The 12,320-nt window shown below is 42.4% G+C and overlaps 1 pseudogene; it reads right to left on the bottom strand.

The window, feature by feature from the left end:
• LOC144373486 (sodium/calcium exchanger 1-like) overlaps positions 1–12,320 on the bottom strand; it is a 61,170-nt pseudogene that overhangs the window by 32,148 nt on the left and 16,702 nt on the right.

Genomic DNA, 12,320 nt, shown 5'->3' with positions numbered 1-12,320 from the left:
TGGTCCTCTCAGTGTGGGCAGGCCAAGAATGCAAAGGTGAGCCAGTGGGCAGTGACGGTCAGGTACTCACGGATCTGGGTACTCATCCGATGTGAAGTGGACCACACTGCTGTCGGCCTCCTTCAGCTGCTGTCAGCCTCCTTCAGGTGCTGTCAGAATCATCTGCTTCACATTGTCATACATGCCTGGGATAGCTGTCCTGGAGAAGTAGGAAGGGGAGTACAAAGATTACTGAGGTTTCTAGTATTTGAGCAGCCTGATAAAACCAACCGTTATCCACGAAGGAGTATGGCTGGAGGTCAAGTGCAATCATTTCTGCTATCAGACTGGTGATTTTTTTTTGGCAATTGGGTGACAATTGGGGTCATCGAAGAAGGACCTGCCCAACAACTCTGTGCTCAGTGGCCGCTGGACACCTGGAGAGCTGGACAGGGTGGTCTTGGGGTGGACCTCTGCCTTGAGTACATACTGGAACCTCTGCAGGTGCCTCAGGAGGCAGCTGGAGCCCAGGTTGGTGGGCTTCTTGCCCCTGCTGATGGTCCAGCTGCAATGCAGACACACCACCTTGGTAGAGTCCAAAGAGCAAATGGAGAAGTGGTTCCACAGCTTGAGGTCTTCTTGCTGCTGATGGGAAACACCGCTTGGTGGTTACTCCTGACCATTGCTAGCAGGCCAGGCATCTTAGAGAAGGAACTTTCTGCAGAAACCAGAGTGGCAACTGGAGAATTCGCCAAACTGGCACCCAGGAAGCCCTTCTGGGCCCCGAGCACCTCGGGATGGCATCTGTACAGGTGGTGCCCACATCCCTCTTCTTCCCCCCCACTGATGACGCAGTCACAGTACAGGCACAGGGCCTTCAGACTGTCCATGGGTGCTGATGAGAAGTGGTGCCAGACCTCTGACTTCAGCCTCTTCATGACCTTCTTGTTCTGCTGGAAGACAGCACCAGGCTCGCAACTCCTTGGGATGACAGAAGGGACACATCCCTGAGAGTGCATCCCTAGGCAGGTCTTCAGCTATCCTGTCTGGGGATGAGGAGGTTGAGGGGCACTCTTGGACCAGCTTTCCTGGAGAGGACGATCCGGGCTCCCCCTCTGTAGGCAGCAGGGGTGTGGGGTACAGGAGGGGGATGCCCAAGCCATCCCCCATTTTCCTGCAGCATGATGGAGCCTTGCGTTCTCCACATGTGCTGGATTATCAGTTGGTGCCCAGGTCTTTCCGTTCTTACCCCTGATGAACTCATGCAGTGCACGCAGAAAGCCTTGGAGCTACCAAGTCGGGACAGGTAGAAGTGTCTCCAGATGGCCAACGTCCTTCTGGCCCCCGTGCTCCTGGGAAGGCAAAGGCTTCTTTCCCCCACGCCCTCTGCGGTTCAATAGTAGTGGAGCACAGTAAGGTGGGGGAAGACCCTGCCTGGGCCTCCTCTCTGCTGTACCTCCAGTGACCAGTACATCAGACACCTCAGAAGAGACCACAGACATGGGCTCTTCCTGCATGTAGTCAGGGAATGGGATCGTAGCTGCTTCATCTGGGCAAGTCTGATGGGCGAGAGCATGGAGCCCACATCCCCGATCTCTGCAGGCTGTGGTGGAAGCAGGAGCAAGGGTGACAGCAAGGAGGAGCCTAGAGACACACTTCGTTCTCCTGCACTACCTTGGTGGGGTGCGCAGGTCTCATGTGCCTCATGAGGCAGCTGGTGCTCAGGTCCTTCTCATTCTTGCCCCTGCTGAACTCCTGCATGCAGTGCCTACATATTGCCTTAGTCTGTCCCAGAGGGAGATGAAGAAATGCTTCCATGCTGGAGATTTCTTCCTGGAGCTGACGTGGCAGCTGGAGAGGAGGCTCTGGGTTACAGCTTCCATGGCCATGCTGTGCTGCCTGCTGCTGTCCTGGAGGAACAGAGCCCCATAGCCATCCTCCTTGAGGCTCCACCAGCTCCTCACATCCTCCTGCTCACTCTGAAAGTCTACCCCTTCCAAACTGTGGCTGGGAACTGGATCATCTTCTTCCTCCTCTATTTTGAAACTTATATCATCAGAAACACAATCACCTTCGCCTCTGGGACTAGCGTCCTAGTTGTCCTCCACCACTGACCATAACTACCCCAGCTCATTCCTCATGATAGTGTCTCAGGTCAATGGAGAGCTGGTACGAGTGCCCCTGTGTGCGTGCATCACCATCACCCTTTCACAGCCATTTCGTCTCTCGGGCTGCTCCTGTGAGTGCTCCACCTGGGGCTCTGCTGCCACGTGCCTGGCCGTGGGGACGCATAGGGGAGACTGGCTGCAGGTCTTGAAGACAGGGTCCCTACCACCTCGACAGCACCTCTTGCATGTCCCAGATGCACACAGGAAAGCTCACAGCAGTGGGACACCCGCAAAGCAGAAGCAATCCAGGCCCATCGCCTCCTGCATCCTTTGAGAAGCACGCCTTGGTGCTCAACACAAGGCAGAGGAACCACAGCTAATCAAGAAGCAGGAGAAGCAGATGAGCCTGCTAAGGCATAGCCAGCCATAGCCAGCAGCCTCCAGGGCCAGGAAGGGGCCTCCTACCAGGCGCACTGGCCCTTAGCATGTCCTGGGTTAGCGTCACACTGCCTGGAGAGCTCAGGGCTGTGAGTAGAAGAGACAAAGGCAGACAGGACAGGAAGGAAGAAGCAGACATTCATCCACATCTACCAGAGGTCCATGTCCCAGTTCTCACTCTGCAAACTTTAGGCCGGCCAAGGATCTGGGCGGTGCGGGTCTGTGCGCTGGGGACCCCTAATGGCGTGGCGCCCATTCTTTAGCTGCTTTGTCTGTCCCCAGTGCACCTCCTGCTGGCTAGGCACCACAGCCAAGGACTTTGGCCCCGTAGCCTGAGATGCTGAGGTCCCTGCGCCCCTCCCAGGGACCCACGTGCTGGCGTGGGGGGCAGCAATTAAATTTGATTTGTAGCTGCATTAATTAATTGGCCTTAACATTTTCCAGAACAGTTAATATTAAAGTTTGGAAGAACAAACAATATTTTGTAATAATTAGGACCACTGAAATAGTACCATTAAAGAACAATCATTAGCAGCATTTGAAATTTATAGATATCACCTACCAAACCAGAAATCAAATTAACATATTTCTGATTTGTTTTTTATTAGCTGTTAACTTTATACAGAATTCCTTGTTGAATTCCCTAATTGAAAGATGTTGAAAAGTTTAGTTGGCACGGATTTAGGTGTCATTGATTGTGCTTTCACAAAAGCTTGTGATAGCTGTTAATTTTATATATTTAAATAGGCTTTTGCATTATAATTTTAAAATATTTTGCTGAGAATATGTTTTATCAGTGTTATTTCTGAAATACATATTTTCATTATAAGAGGGTCAGGTCAAAATAATTCAAATAGTTTATGTAAGAATATGAATAAATAGATCCAGGCATGCTTATAAATTTAAATGATATCTTCTACCCTAAAATTAAGATAAATGTTTAGGAATCCTTAACACCTTTACCTACAAACTAAAATGTTGATACACTTTAGACAAAAGCTATTAGATGCAGGACAGCAACATAATTTAACTTAGACAAAGAGTTAATATTTTAGTTTTGTTATACATTTATAAAGATTGTGGTTGCACTTAACTTAAAATGTTATTTTGGATTTAATTTTTTGTTAAAAAAATTGATCTATGTTGAAAAGAAATTTTTTTAAATGAGAATTTCTCTCATTCTTATAATCAAAGAAATCAATAAAGGTGGACTGCCACTTGCTCTCCCTCTTTGATCAGATTAGACTCTCTGTCTACCTTGATCAATAGATTCTTAAAATTAGATAACTTTTAAATCCAAAGCTTTTGTACAAATCTTTTTATGGAACCATGAAAAGAATCACAAATTCTGATTTTGTGTACAGTATTAAACAATCAAACAAGAAGATTTTTCAAAGTAGTTAATATAGCTCAGTTGTGTGAAGAGCCCTTATCTATATGTATGATAGGTTTTGAAGAAAGCTACCCTAAGATGAACTGTGCTGTGGCAGAAATATAAAATCTTCCTTGAAGATAAGTTGGTTTGAGTCTACAGAGCCAACTTTATTGCAGCATGAAAAACTCCTTTTTGCTTGGATCTGAGAATATTAACCTGGCATTGGACATGATCACCAAAGGAAAAAGGATCCATTAAAAAATGAGAGTAATGGATAAACTGCTAAGAAGCCAGCACAGCATGTATTTGATGATTTCTTTTGACAGAAACATTGTACTTATCTTAAATCCACACAAAGACATGAATGTAATCAATGGACCTGTTAAGCATTAACAATGCTTACCAATAATAAAATTCTATTTAAAGTCAAGATACACCTTTAAAATTACAATTCCAGAAAGAAAAAGGGCTACAACTCTATCTCAGTTATAAATAAAATTCTTTGCCATTTAACAATTTTTACATTTCATTTTAGTGAATAAAAAAGTCAGATATTTTTATAGAACAAGTAAACATTATTGATCTAGGTGATTTTAGTCATATTTAAGGCCTACCTCCTTCTTGGACACTGGTCATTGAGTCAAATTCTCTGGTTTCTTCTCGTGAATTAAGTGCAAAGCCCTCTCTAAAGCAAAGAAAGAGAAATAGATCTCTCAAAGGCATCTCTCAGTGGAAAAATAACTTCATACCAGAGTTACCACTGTAAAGTGCCAATAGGAAGAGTAAGTTGTTCCCTACTTCTTTCTCTGACCTGTTCCCCATCAAATAGGATGCTTGGACAGAATCTGATTTCTCTCCCCATCACTATATGAGCAGGGTAAAAAGGTTTATGTAAACATATGAAGTAAAATTAAATTGGAAATAAATAATGGATATATGTTCCTCTCATAATAGCATAACACTGAAGAAGCAGGGTTGGTCATTAAGTCATAATTAAACACTAGCATACAAGCAGAAACATTATACTGTCATAAAACCACAATGTCAGATGAAAACCACAGAAATAGTTCCACTCAGTCCTAGCATCCAGGAAATTCTTTTTTTCAAGGTGTTTCTTTTTTGGGCTTTCCCAATTTGTACTCAGCAATGAAATTAGAAACCTTTTGTGATGTGTTAAATATTCCTTTTCTGTATATATACTATATGATCCTAAATAGAATACAGAATTTTCAACCCATCTTAAATGATCTGATAACTTACATCATATGCTTCACTTTATCATGGTCTACAGTGTATCAAATATGTAAAAGGACAAAAGTAAAAAAGATCTCAATGTCAAATTAAGATCTGTGTCTAGTACATATTGATAGGTGACACCCAAGCAAGGACTGGTACTTTGACAGTTGTCTTCTGTAATAATTATTCTGTTCCTTTAATGCCATTTGGTTTAAAAATATGCACACACTCTCACAGTAATACACTCACTCACTCAACCATACACACAAACACATAAAAAGAACTTACACGATTTCATTGTTCTGGCATTCGAGCTCTCCACAATTGTCCTCAAAGGCTCCCCTCCACCTCTGGCCCTCTCTTCGATCGTTTTATAGGGAATGATAACATTTCCTCGAGCTCCAGATGTTCTCACTACCTTCCCTCCATGATGCCAATGCTCTCATTCACGAGTCACAGATTCCTCAAAAGTAAAGATGCCAGCATGGTTGTCATCAAAACTGTTTACAGTGGCCATGGAGGGTGATCTAAGGCAAGCGAGAGTGGAGACTGATTGGTTTCCAGGATGCTATCTTGGAAGCTTCAGAAGAAACTTTGACATTGCTGAGGTGTGCAAGGAAAATTTTACCATCCTCAAAGCTATCATCATCGATGATGCCAACTCTGATTTCCTTCTGGGTCTCACCAGGTTTAAGACCACAGTTCCTTCAGTGAATTCATAATCAGATCCAGCATTGGCCATGTCTCCTCTGTTTCTGAAGTCAATGAACAAAGAGTTGGTCAAATCCCCACTTTTGCAAATAATGTTCAGGACCATAGTACCACAGTTGTCCAGACACTGATATGTCCCTTGTTCAAAGAAGACTGCTAAATGGGTCACTTTTGGCCACTTCCATGTTGACCTCATGCATGCTGACAGTCTTCCTTGCTTGGTCAGCTGCATGCTTCTTTAAAATGTTGCCAGCTCGGTCATCAGGCAAGTAGCTTGAATGTGGTAAAATGCTTGGCTTTTTTGCTGCTGACTTAGGATTTGGTATTTGGCTAATTCTATTAACTGCTCTATTTCGTTCTCTGGATGTTTCTGCTTCAGTTCCTTCAGAATCCTCGCCATTTCTCCTTTAGCCTATTCATCATCTTGGTCCCTCTCTCATTGACCTCCAGAACCAGAGTGCCATCTAAGAAATTGTCAACATGAGAGTTAACTACTTTCCCATCCATTTCAATTTCCGTTTTGGAAGATGGCTGGTCCCCCTCGTGTTCAGTGATCATTCCCCTCTGCTTGCCAGCCTGATACTGCTTGTAGACATACTTGTAAAACAAAAGCCTCTTATCTGCTACCCAGGCAAACACAACACAGAAGGGAAAGAAGAAGAAAGTTAGCAAAATGTCCCAGACCTCCACAATACCAGGAGAAATGGCAAGTGTAGGCGAAGATGCTCCAGGCTGCCATCACAAAGAACACATGCAGATGCTGAATCTTCCTCATCTCTCCATCAGGGACCACCTAAACACAAAGTGCAACAATGATGAACATGCTGAAGGCAGCACTTCCCATGATGGTGCTGGGCCCCAGGTCTCCTGCAGTGAAGTTATGGCCACATAATTCAATAACTGAAAGCAGAACCTTGGGAGCAGAAAATCCCAGGGCCATCAAAGTCAGGTTGAACATAGTCTCATTCCAGATCCTCACAGTCATCTTGGTGGTCTTTCCATTGTTTTTCTTTATGGTTATTTATTTTTCTTGGGATGTGATGACTTCCATAAAGGACACAAACTGGTCAACAATGATAGAGACTCCCAGAAACATGTTGACAATAGCCCCGAAATACCTAGTAGCTCTAGCGATCTTGTCTCTGAAAGAATAATCTTGGGGCTACCAAATAGGCAAAATCACCCTTTTCTTGCAGTAATATGAGACTGTACACTTGCTGGTATCATTTTCTTCTTCTTCCATTTCGGTCTCAGCAGTTATATGGTCCATATGGGAAAATAAGAAAGCCATCAGAGATAACAGATGAAATCTCATTGGAAACATGGGTGAGAGGCTTAACCAAGGCATGCTGTACAGGGAGACGACCAACAGTCCTGACCTATTGGTAAAAAGAAGATGGGGACAGGGAAAGTAGAAAAAAAATCACATCATTAGACCCAAATCCAAAGCATGATTAATACCTTTAAATAAATTTCTGTATGTTTGACCATCACAATATCTCTGGTGAATCATCATTAATCTGAGTCCATCAGTGATTAGGCAATCTTTTGTGAAATTTACAGTTTGGTCTCTCTTTTTGTGAATTTTCTACTTGTAGTTCCATTCACTGAGCAAGACCCATGACTGACTTCCTGGAAATGAAAAGTTCAATTTTAAGCCTGGCCTTATTAAGCACACATTTATGCACACTAATGGACAACAAGAAAGAAAAACAAAACTCATGAAGTATTAAAAAATCACCTCCTTGTTGCTAAAGCAGATTTTTCTTTTCAATTTTGGTTAGTACATTGTCTTCAAGGACATTTTTCATTGAGAAAACCACTTCATTAAGATTCATGCATTGAAACTGAGACTACGAAAAACTCCTACCAACACAAGGCATGATGATGATGATCTCAAATTTTGAAGTACACTTACACTGTATTTCAAGAAATCACACCTTATGGCTCTAAACTTGGAAACAGAGAAGTCTATACATTTGCCTGCAATCAAAGCTCAAATGGTATTTGTTCTCAAGAGTAAAAAAAAAAATTCCACTATAATGCAATATTTCCACACATTAAGTACAGGTTTTAAAAGCATGTTTTGATGAGAGCACATTTTCTCCTAATTTTCAGCAACCCAGAACTCCAGATATATTAGCAACTGGGCATCTGGTATTTCAAGAACACTCCTTTCTATTTGTATACGTAGCCTACTTTACAACCTGCAGGCTGACCCCAACAGAAAGGACAGATAACCAGGTCCAGGCCTAGTTGTCTATAAGACCCTGGCAGGCTTTGAAATCTATATTACCAGCCATAAAATGTTCCTTCTCTGTGTCAGTGTCACACTTTCCATAGTCATTCCAAAACACACATTAGTTCTATAGTGGGCTCAAGAACGATGATTCCATCTAAATCAGCTTATTTGGCAAAAAAACAGTGACCACAAAGTGTATGTGTGTGTGTGTGTGTGTGTGTATGTGTGTGTGTGTGTGTGTATAATATGAAGGACTATAGGCAATTAGGGTTAGGGCAATAGAGTCATTGAGGAACACAGAGAATGGTAAGCAAAGTAGTGGACAGAATGACCACAGCCCTAAATTCAACCACCAGCTCATGTAAAACTCAGCCCCGATCTCACATCCCCTCAGCTTCCAGGACCTGGGGTTTTGGGGCTGGGGTCAAAGGGGTAGGGAACGGATGCTAAGTCCAGAAAGGTCCACAACTCTCATCTGGACCTTTTCTTCTAGACCGAAGAATTTACCAGTGAATAAAAGAAACTCTTGGTCTTCTCAGAGCTTATATTCTAATGGGGAGGAAACAAAGGAATAAATGAAATATCAGGTGGTAACTGGCTTCAGGGGAGGCCAGTTATGACATCCATAGCACATGGATAGGAAAAGCATCCTGAGTCAGAACATAGCCCTGTGGCCTGGAAAAAGTTAAAAGAGGAGCTGGGTGAGACGCTCCCATAGCTCCATGCTGCCTGAGAGCCACCCACATTTGTCTATGTTTGTTGCTGATGGCTTGCACTGAAAACTGCTCCAAGGTCCCAGGAGAATCACCATGGTCAGCACATTCTGGAAGATCCTCAGAGATTCCCACCATGGCCTCAAGCCCCTTGTAGCTCATCACTATTGGGAGATAACCTTTTGTATTTCTCCCATACTGAAGAAGACCAGGAGAGGGTAAAAGGCTGACAAATGAAAGAAACACATTTACAAAGCATGCAAGAGTTCATGGTCAATGTGTGTCTGCTTGTTCAGCCATTACAGGGCTTAGATGGATTGTGAGATCCCTGCTTAAAACAAGATGACCTTCAACTGGCCTGCAAGAAAAGTAGAGGAGAGTTAGTTCCAACTCCCTTATGCATCCATTTATTCCATAATTTATGTGCGCTTAGTATGAAATTTAGAATGACTCACTAGGCTTTCTTCTAGACCTAAGAATTCACCAGTGAATAAAACAAAGTGTTTTCTCAGAGCTTACATTCTAATGGGGAGAAAACAAAGGAATAAATGAAATATCAGGTTGTTAAAAAGTGCTACAGTGTGGGCAGGGCAGAATCAATCTAAGGAAGACAGACTGTGTGTGTGTGTGTGTGTGTGTGTGTGTGTGTGTGTGTGTGTGTGTGTGTGTTTGTGTGAAAGCATACAAACATACAGCAGCATGATTTTACAGTAGATGGTTAAGGAATGCCTCTCTGATAAAGACAACATTTGAGCAAAGTCCTGAAGGAAGCAAATGGTCAAACCTTGTGGATACGGCAGGAAGAGTATTACAACAAAGGACAAATGGTAATGGTGCTTAGCACATCCCAGAACCACAGAGAAACCAGTGTGGAGGAAGGGCTGTGCAGGAGTGGAAATGCAAAGGGAATGGATCATGGGGCCACCGAGTCCAGTGAGGTACTGGCTTTGATGAGGAGAGAGACAGGAATCCCAGGAGGTTCTGATCATAAAGTAATATCTGGTTTTCCTTTTAGAACAGGTGCTCTCCTGGTTCAGTGGAGAGATTGTAGGGGATGGGAGGAAACAAGGAGACCAGATCATGCCTACTATATTAAAATTTGATTTCTAAACAATTCCAATGCCTAGCAGGTATTCAAAAATGAAAGCGCAGACAGCTAACATTTAAAAAGGGGTAGTTATCCTTTTAGTAGGCTTGCAACTTACAATGGCTTGGAGACTGACAAGGATCAAAAAAGGTTAAATATTTGCAATAAATAACAGTAGTGAACAGAGAGAATAAACCCTGAAGAAAGATTCAAACCTGTGTCTGTCTCCAAGCCTGATATAATTAATCAGTCCTTCAATTCACTGCCAAATTCATCATTCTATTTTTCACATTTCAGCCAAAATAAACTTGCGAAGGAACAGATCTGACATTATGACTCTACTTAAAACTCTTTGTTGGCTCTCTTTTGCCTCATGCCCTGTGGTCAAACCCCTCAGTAGTAAGATCAAGATCCTTAATGATCTAACTTCTGTGCTCCTGAATGCAGAAATTCTTGATTACCTAAATAAGACATTTTTTTTTTTTACCTGTTAGCCTTTTCAGACTATGTTCTTTCCTCTAAACATTTTTCTTCTTACAATCAAGGTTCAAAAAAGTATAACAAATCATAGTCAATTTCTAGAGAGACTGATATTGGATTCTTTTCTTAAAACTATTATAGATATCATGCTAAATTATTTACATGTATCAATTATAGCTAATATTTATAATAACAAGCATTTTTGTATCACAGAACTTTTAGTATTTCTATTTTAATTATGATCTTTGCAAACAGCACCCCCTGGAGTTGTGTAGTGGGCAATACACTAAGCCCTATCTAGTATATACTATTAGCTCATTTACAAAGTGGGATAACTGAGGTATAGAGTAGTTAAGACCTTGTTGAAAATCATACAGATAGCAAACTCCTGAGTTAAGATTCACACCCTGTCTACTTCCATTAACTGTTCCATTAGGTCATCCTTGATAGTTGGTGAAGCAATGCTGGACAATTGTTGGATTTGGGCTTGAACTAGTCCATTGGAAAGCCTCTTGACTTCTAAGCAGGTTAGAAGAGCTCAGTTAGCAATAGTCTTGTGGAAGGTTTCCAACAGCCTGGCTTTTATCTTATGGATTAGAGACTCAAGCATCAATGACTGTGGTATGTAGCAGGAGGGCTGGCATGTTCCTAGAGACAGCTGCCCTATGCTTCCTGCCCTTTAGCAACTGCCTGGCAACCTTTTCCTGCATGCACAGTCAGGGTACTCTCTTAGGTTGGCCATAAAAAGGCCCTACCCTCCATCTCTGTCCTAGCCCACATCTCACAATGTCTTCTTAGCCAATGAGGACCAGACGTGTAAAAATGGATGGATCAGTAAAAATCCATTATCATTATTGGGGAAAAAGGAGAGGGGCTTCTGAGGTTACCGAAAATCATCACAATTATATTCAAAAAGTGACAGCATCATAATTTGTGTAACCAGGGGACACAAAACACTGATGTAAGTTATTGGCAATAAAACTGGGAAGAACTCTCTGGACTTTGGTTGCTTTCTTTATTTAATGAATTCCAAACCCAGAAGGTTGTGAGGATGTGGGAAAGGTGTTATCTAAAGGAGTTGCTTTTTTTCCTGTATTTCCTTTCTTCCATGGTCTTCCTTCCATTATAAGATGCCAGAAGTTCTATTTAACTCTCCTCAACTTCCCTGAGATATATATATATATATAAATATATATAGAAATTTTTACAAGAACATTAAGCAGGAAGATAAGAACAGAGGCCACAGGTATCTTGGTTTGTTGCTGGCATTCTTATGTTCTGCCTTGATATACTAAAGGCTGGCACAAAAAGTAGGCTGATTTTTACGGTGTATTCGGATCAATTCTTATGTCTATGGCCAGGGATCACTTAGGAATATCTACTTCATCATCAAAATGAGTCTTAAGCCTATGAGTATCAAGAACACTTGAATTATCTTCTACTCACTATTTTAAGACAAAATAACTTTATCACTACAAATTACAAACTTTAATGGGTCTGACAAAGAAGAAGGTAAAGAGATACTTGCCTGCCAGTAATCCAGCCACCTGTGCTGAAGGGAGAAATCAGTTACAAGGAAGAGAAACACATGCCTACAGACAGGTCTTTATCAAACTGCTTTGTAAAGGATAAGGAAGCAGCTGGGTTGCAAAGGGGCTTGAACAGGAGTGAGGCAGCAGAGTGCCTACTCCCCACAGGAAACCGGGGCCAGTTTTAATTACCAAGGAGAACCTGACTCAGGAGAAAGGAATATGCTGCTGTCCTCACCAGCCCTCAGACTGGATGGCTTAATCCCATTCTACTGACTGGCAGTGGGGTTATTCCAAGGAACTCCCTGACTCCCCTTCATCATACCTTGGAATTCCCTTCTATGTAATTTTTGCTGACTGAAAGCCTCAGAGCTAAGCAATTAATCTATTTCTAAGGCAACATGGAAGCAAGTATCTTTACC

The sequence above is a fragment of the Ictidomys tridecemlineatus genome, unplaced genomic scaffold, assembly GCF_052094955.1.
Source record: "Ictidomys tridecemlineatus isolate mIctTri1 unplaced genomic scaffold, mIctTri1.hap1 Scaffold_411, whole genome shotgun sequence".
NCBI classification, from domain to species: domain Eukaryota; kingdom Metazoa; phylum Chordata; class Mammalia; order Rodentia; family Sciuridae; genus Ictidomys; species Ictidomys tridecemlineatus.
The sequence above is the reverse complement of the archived record's forward strand: the minus strand, read 5'-3'. Positions and strand labels throughout refer to the sequence as shown.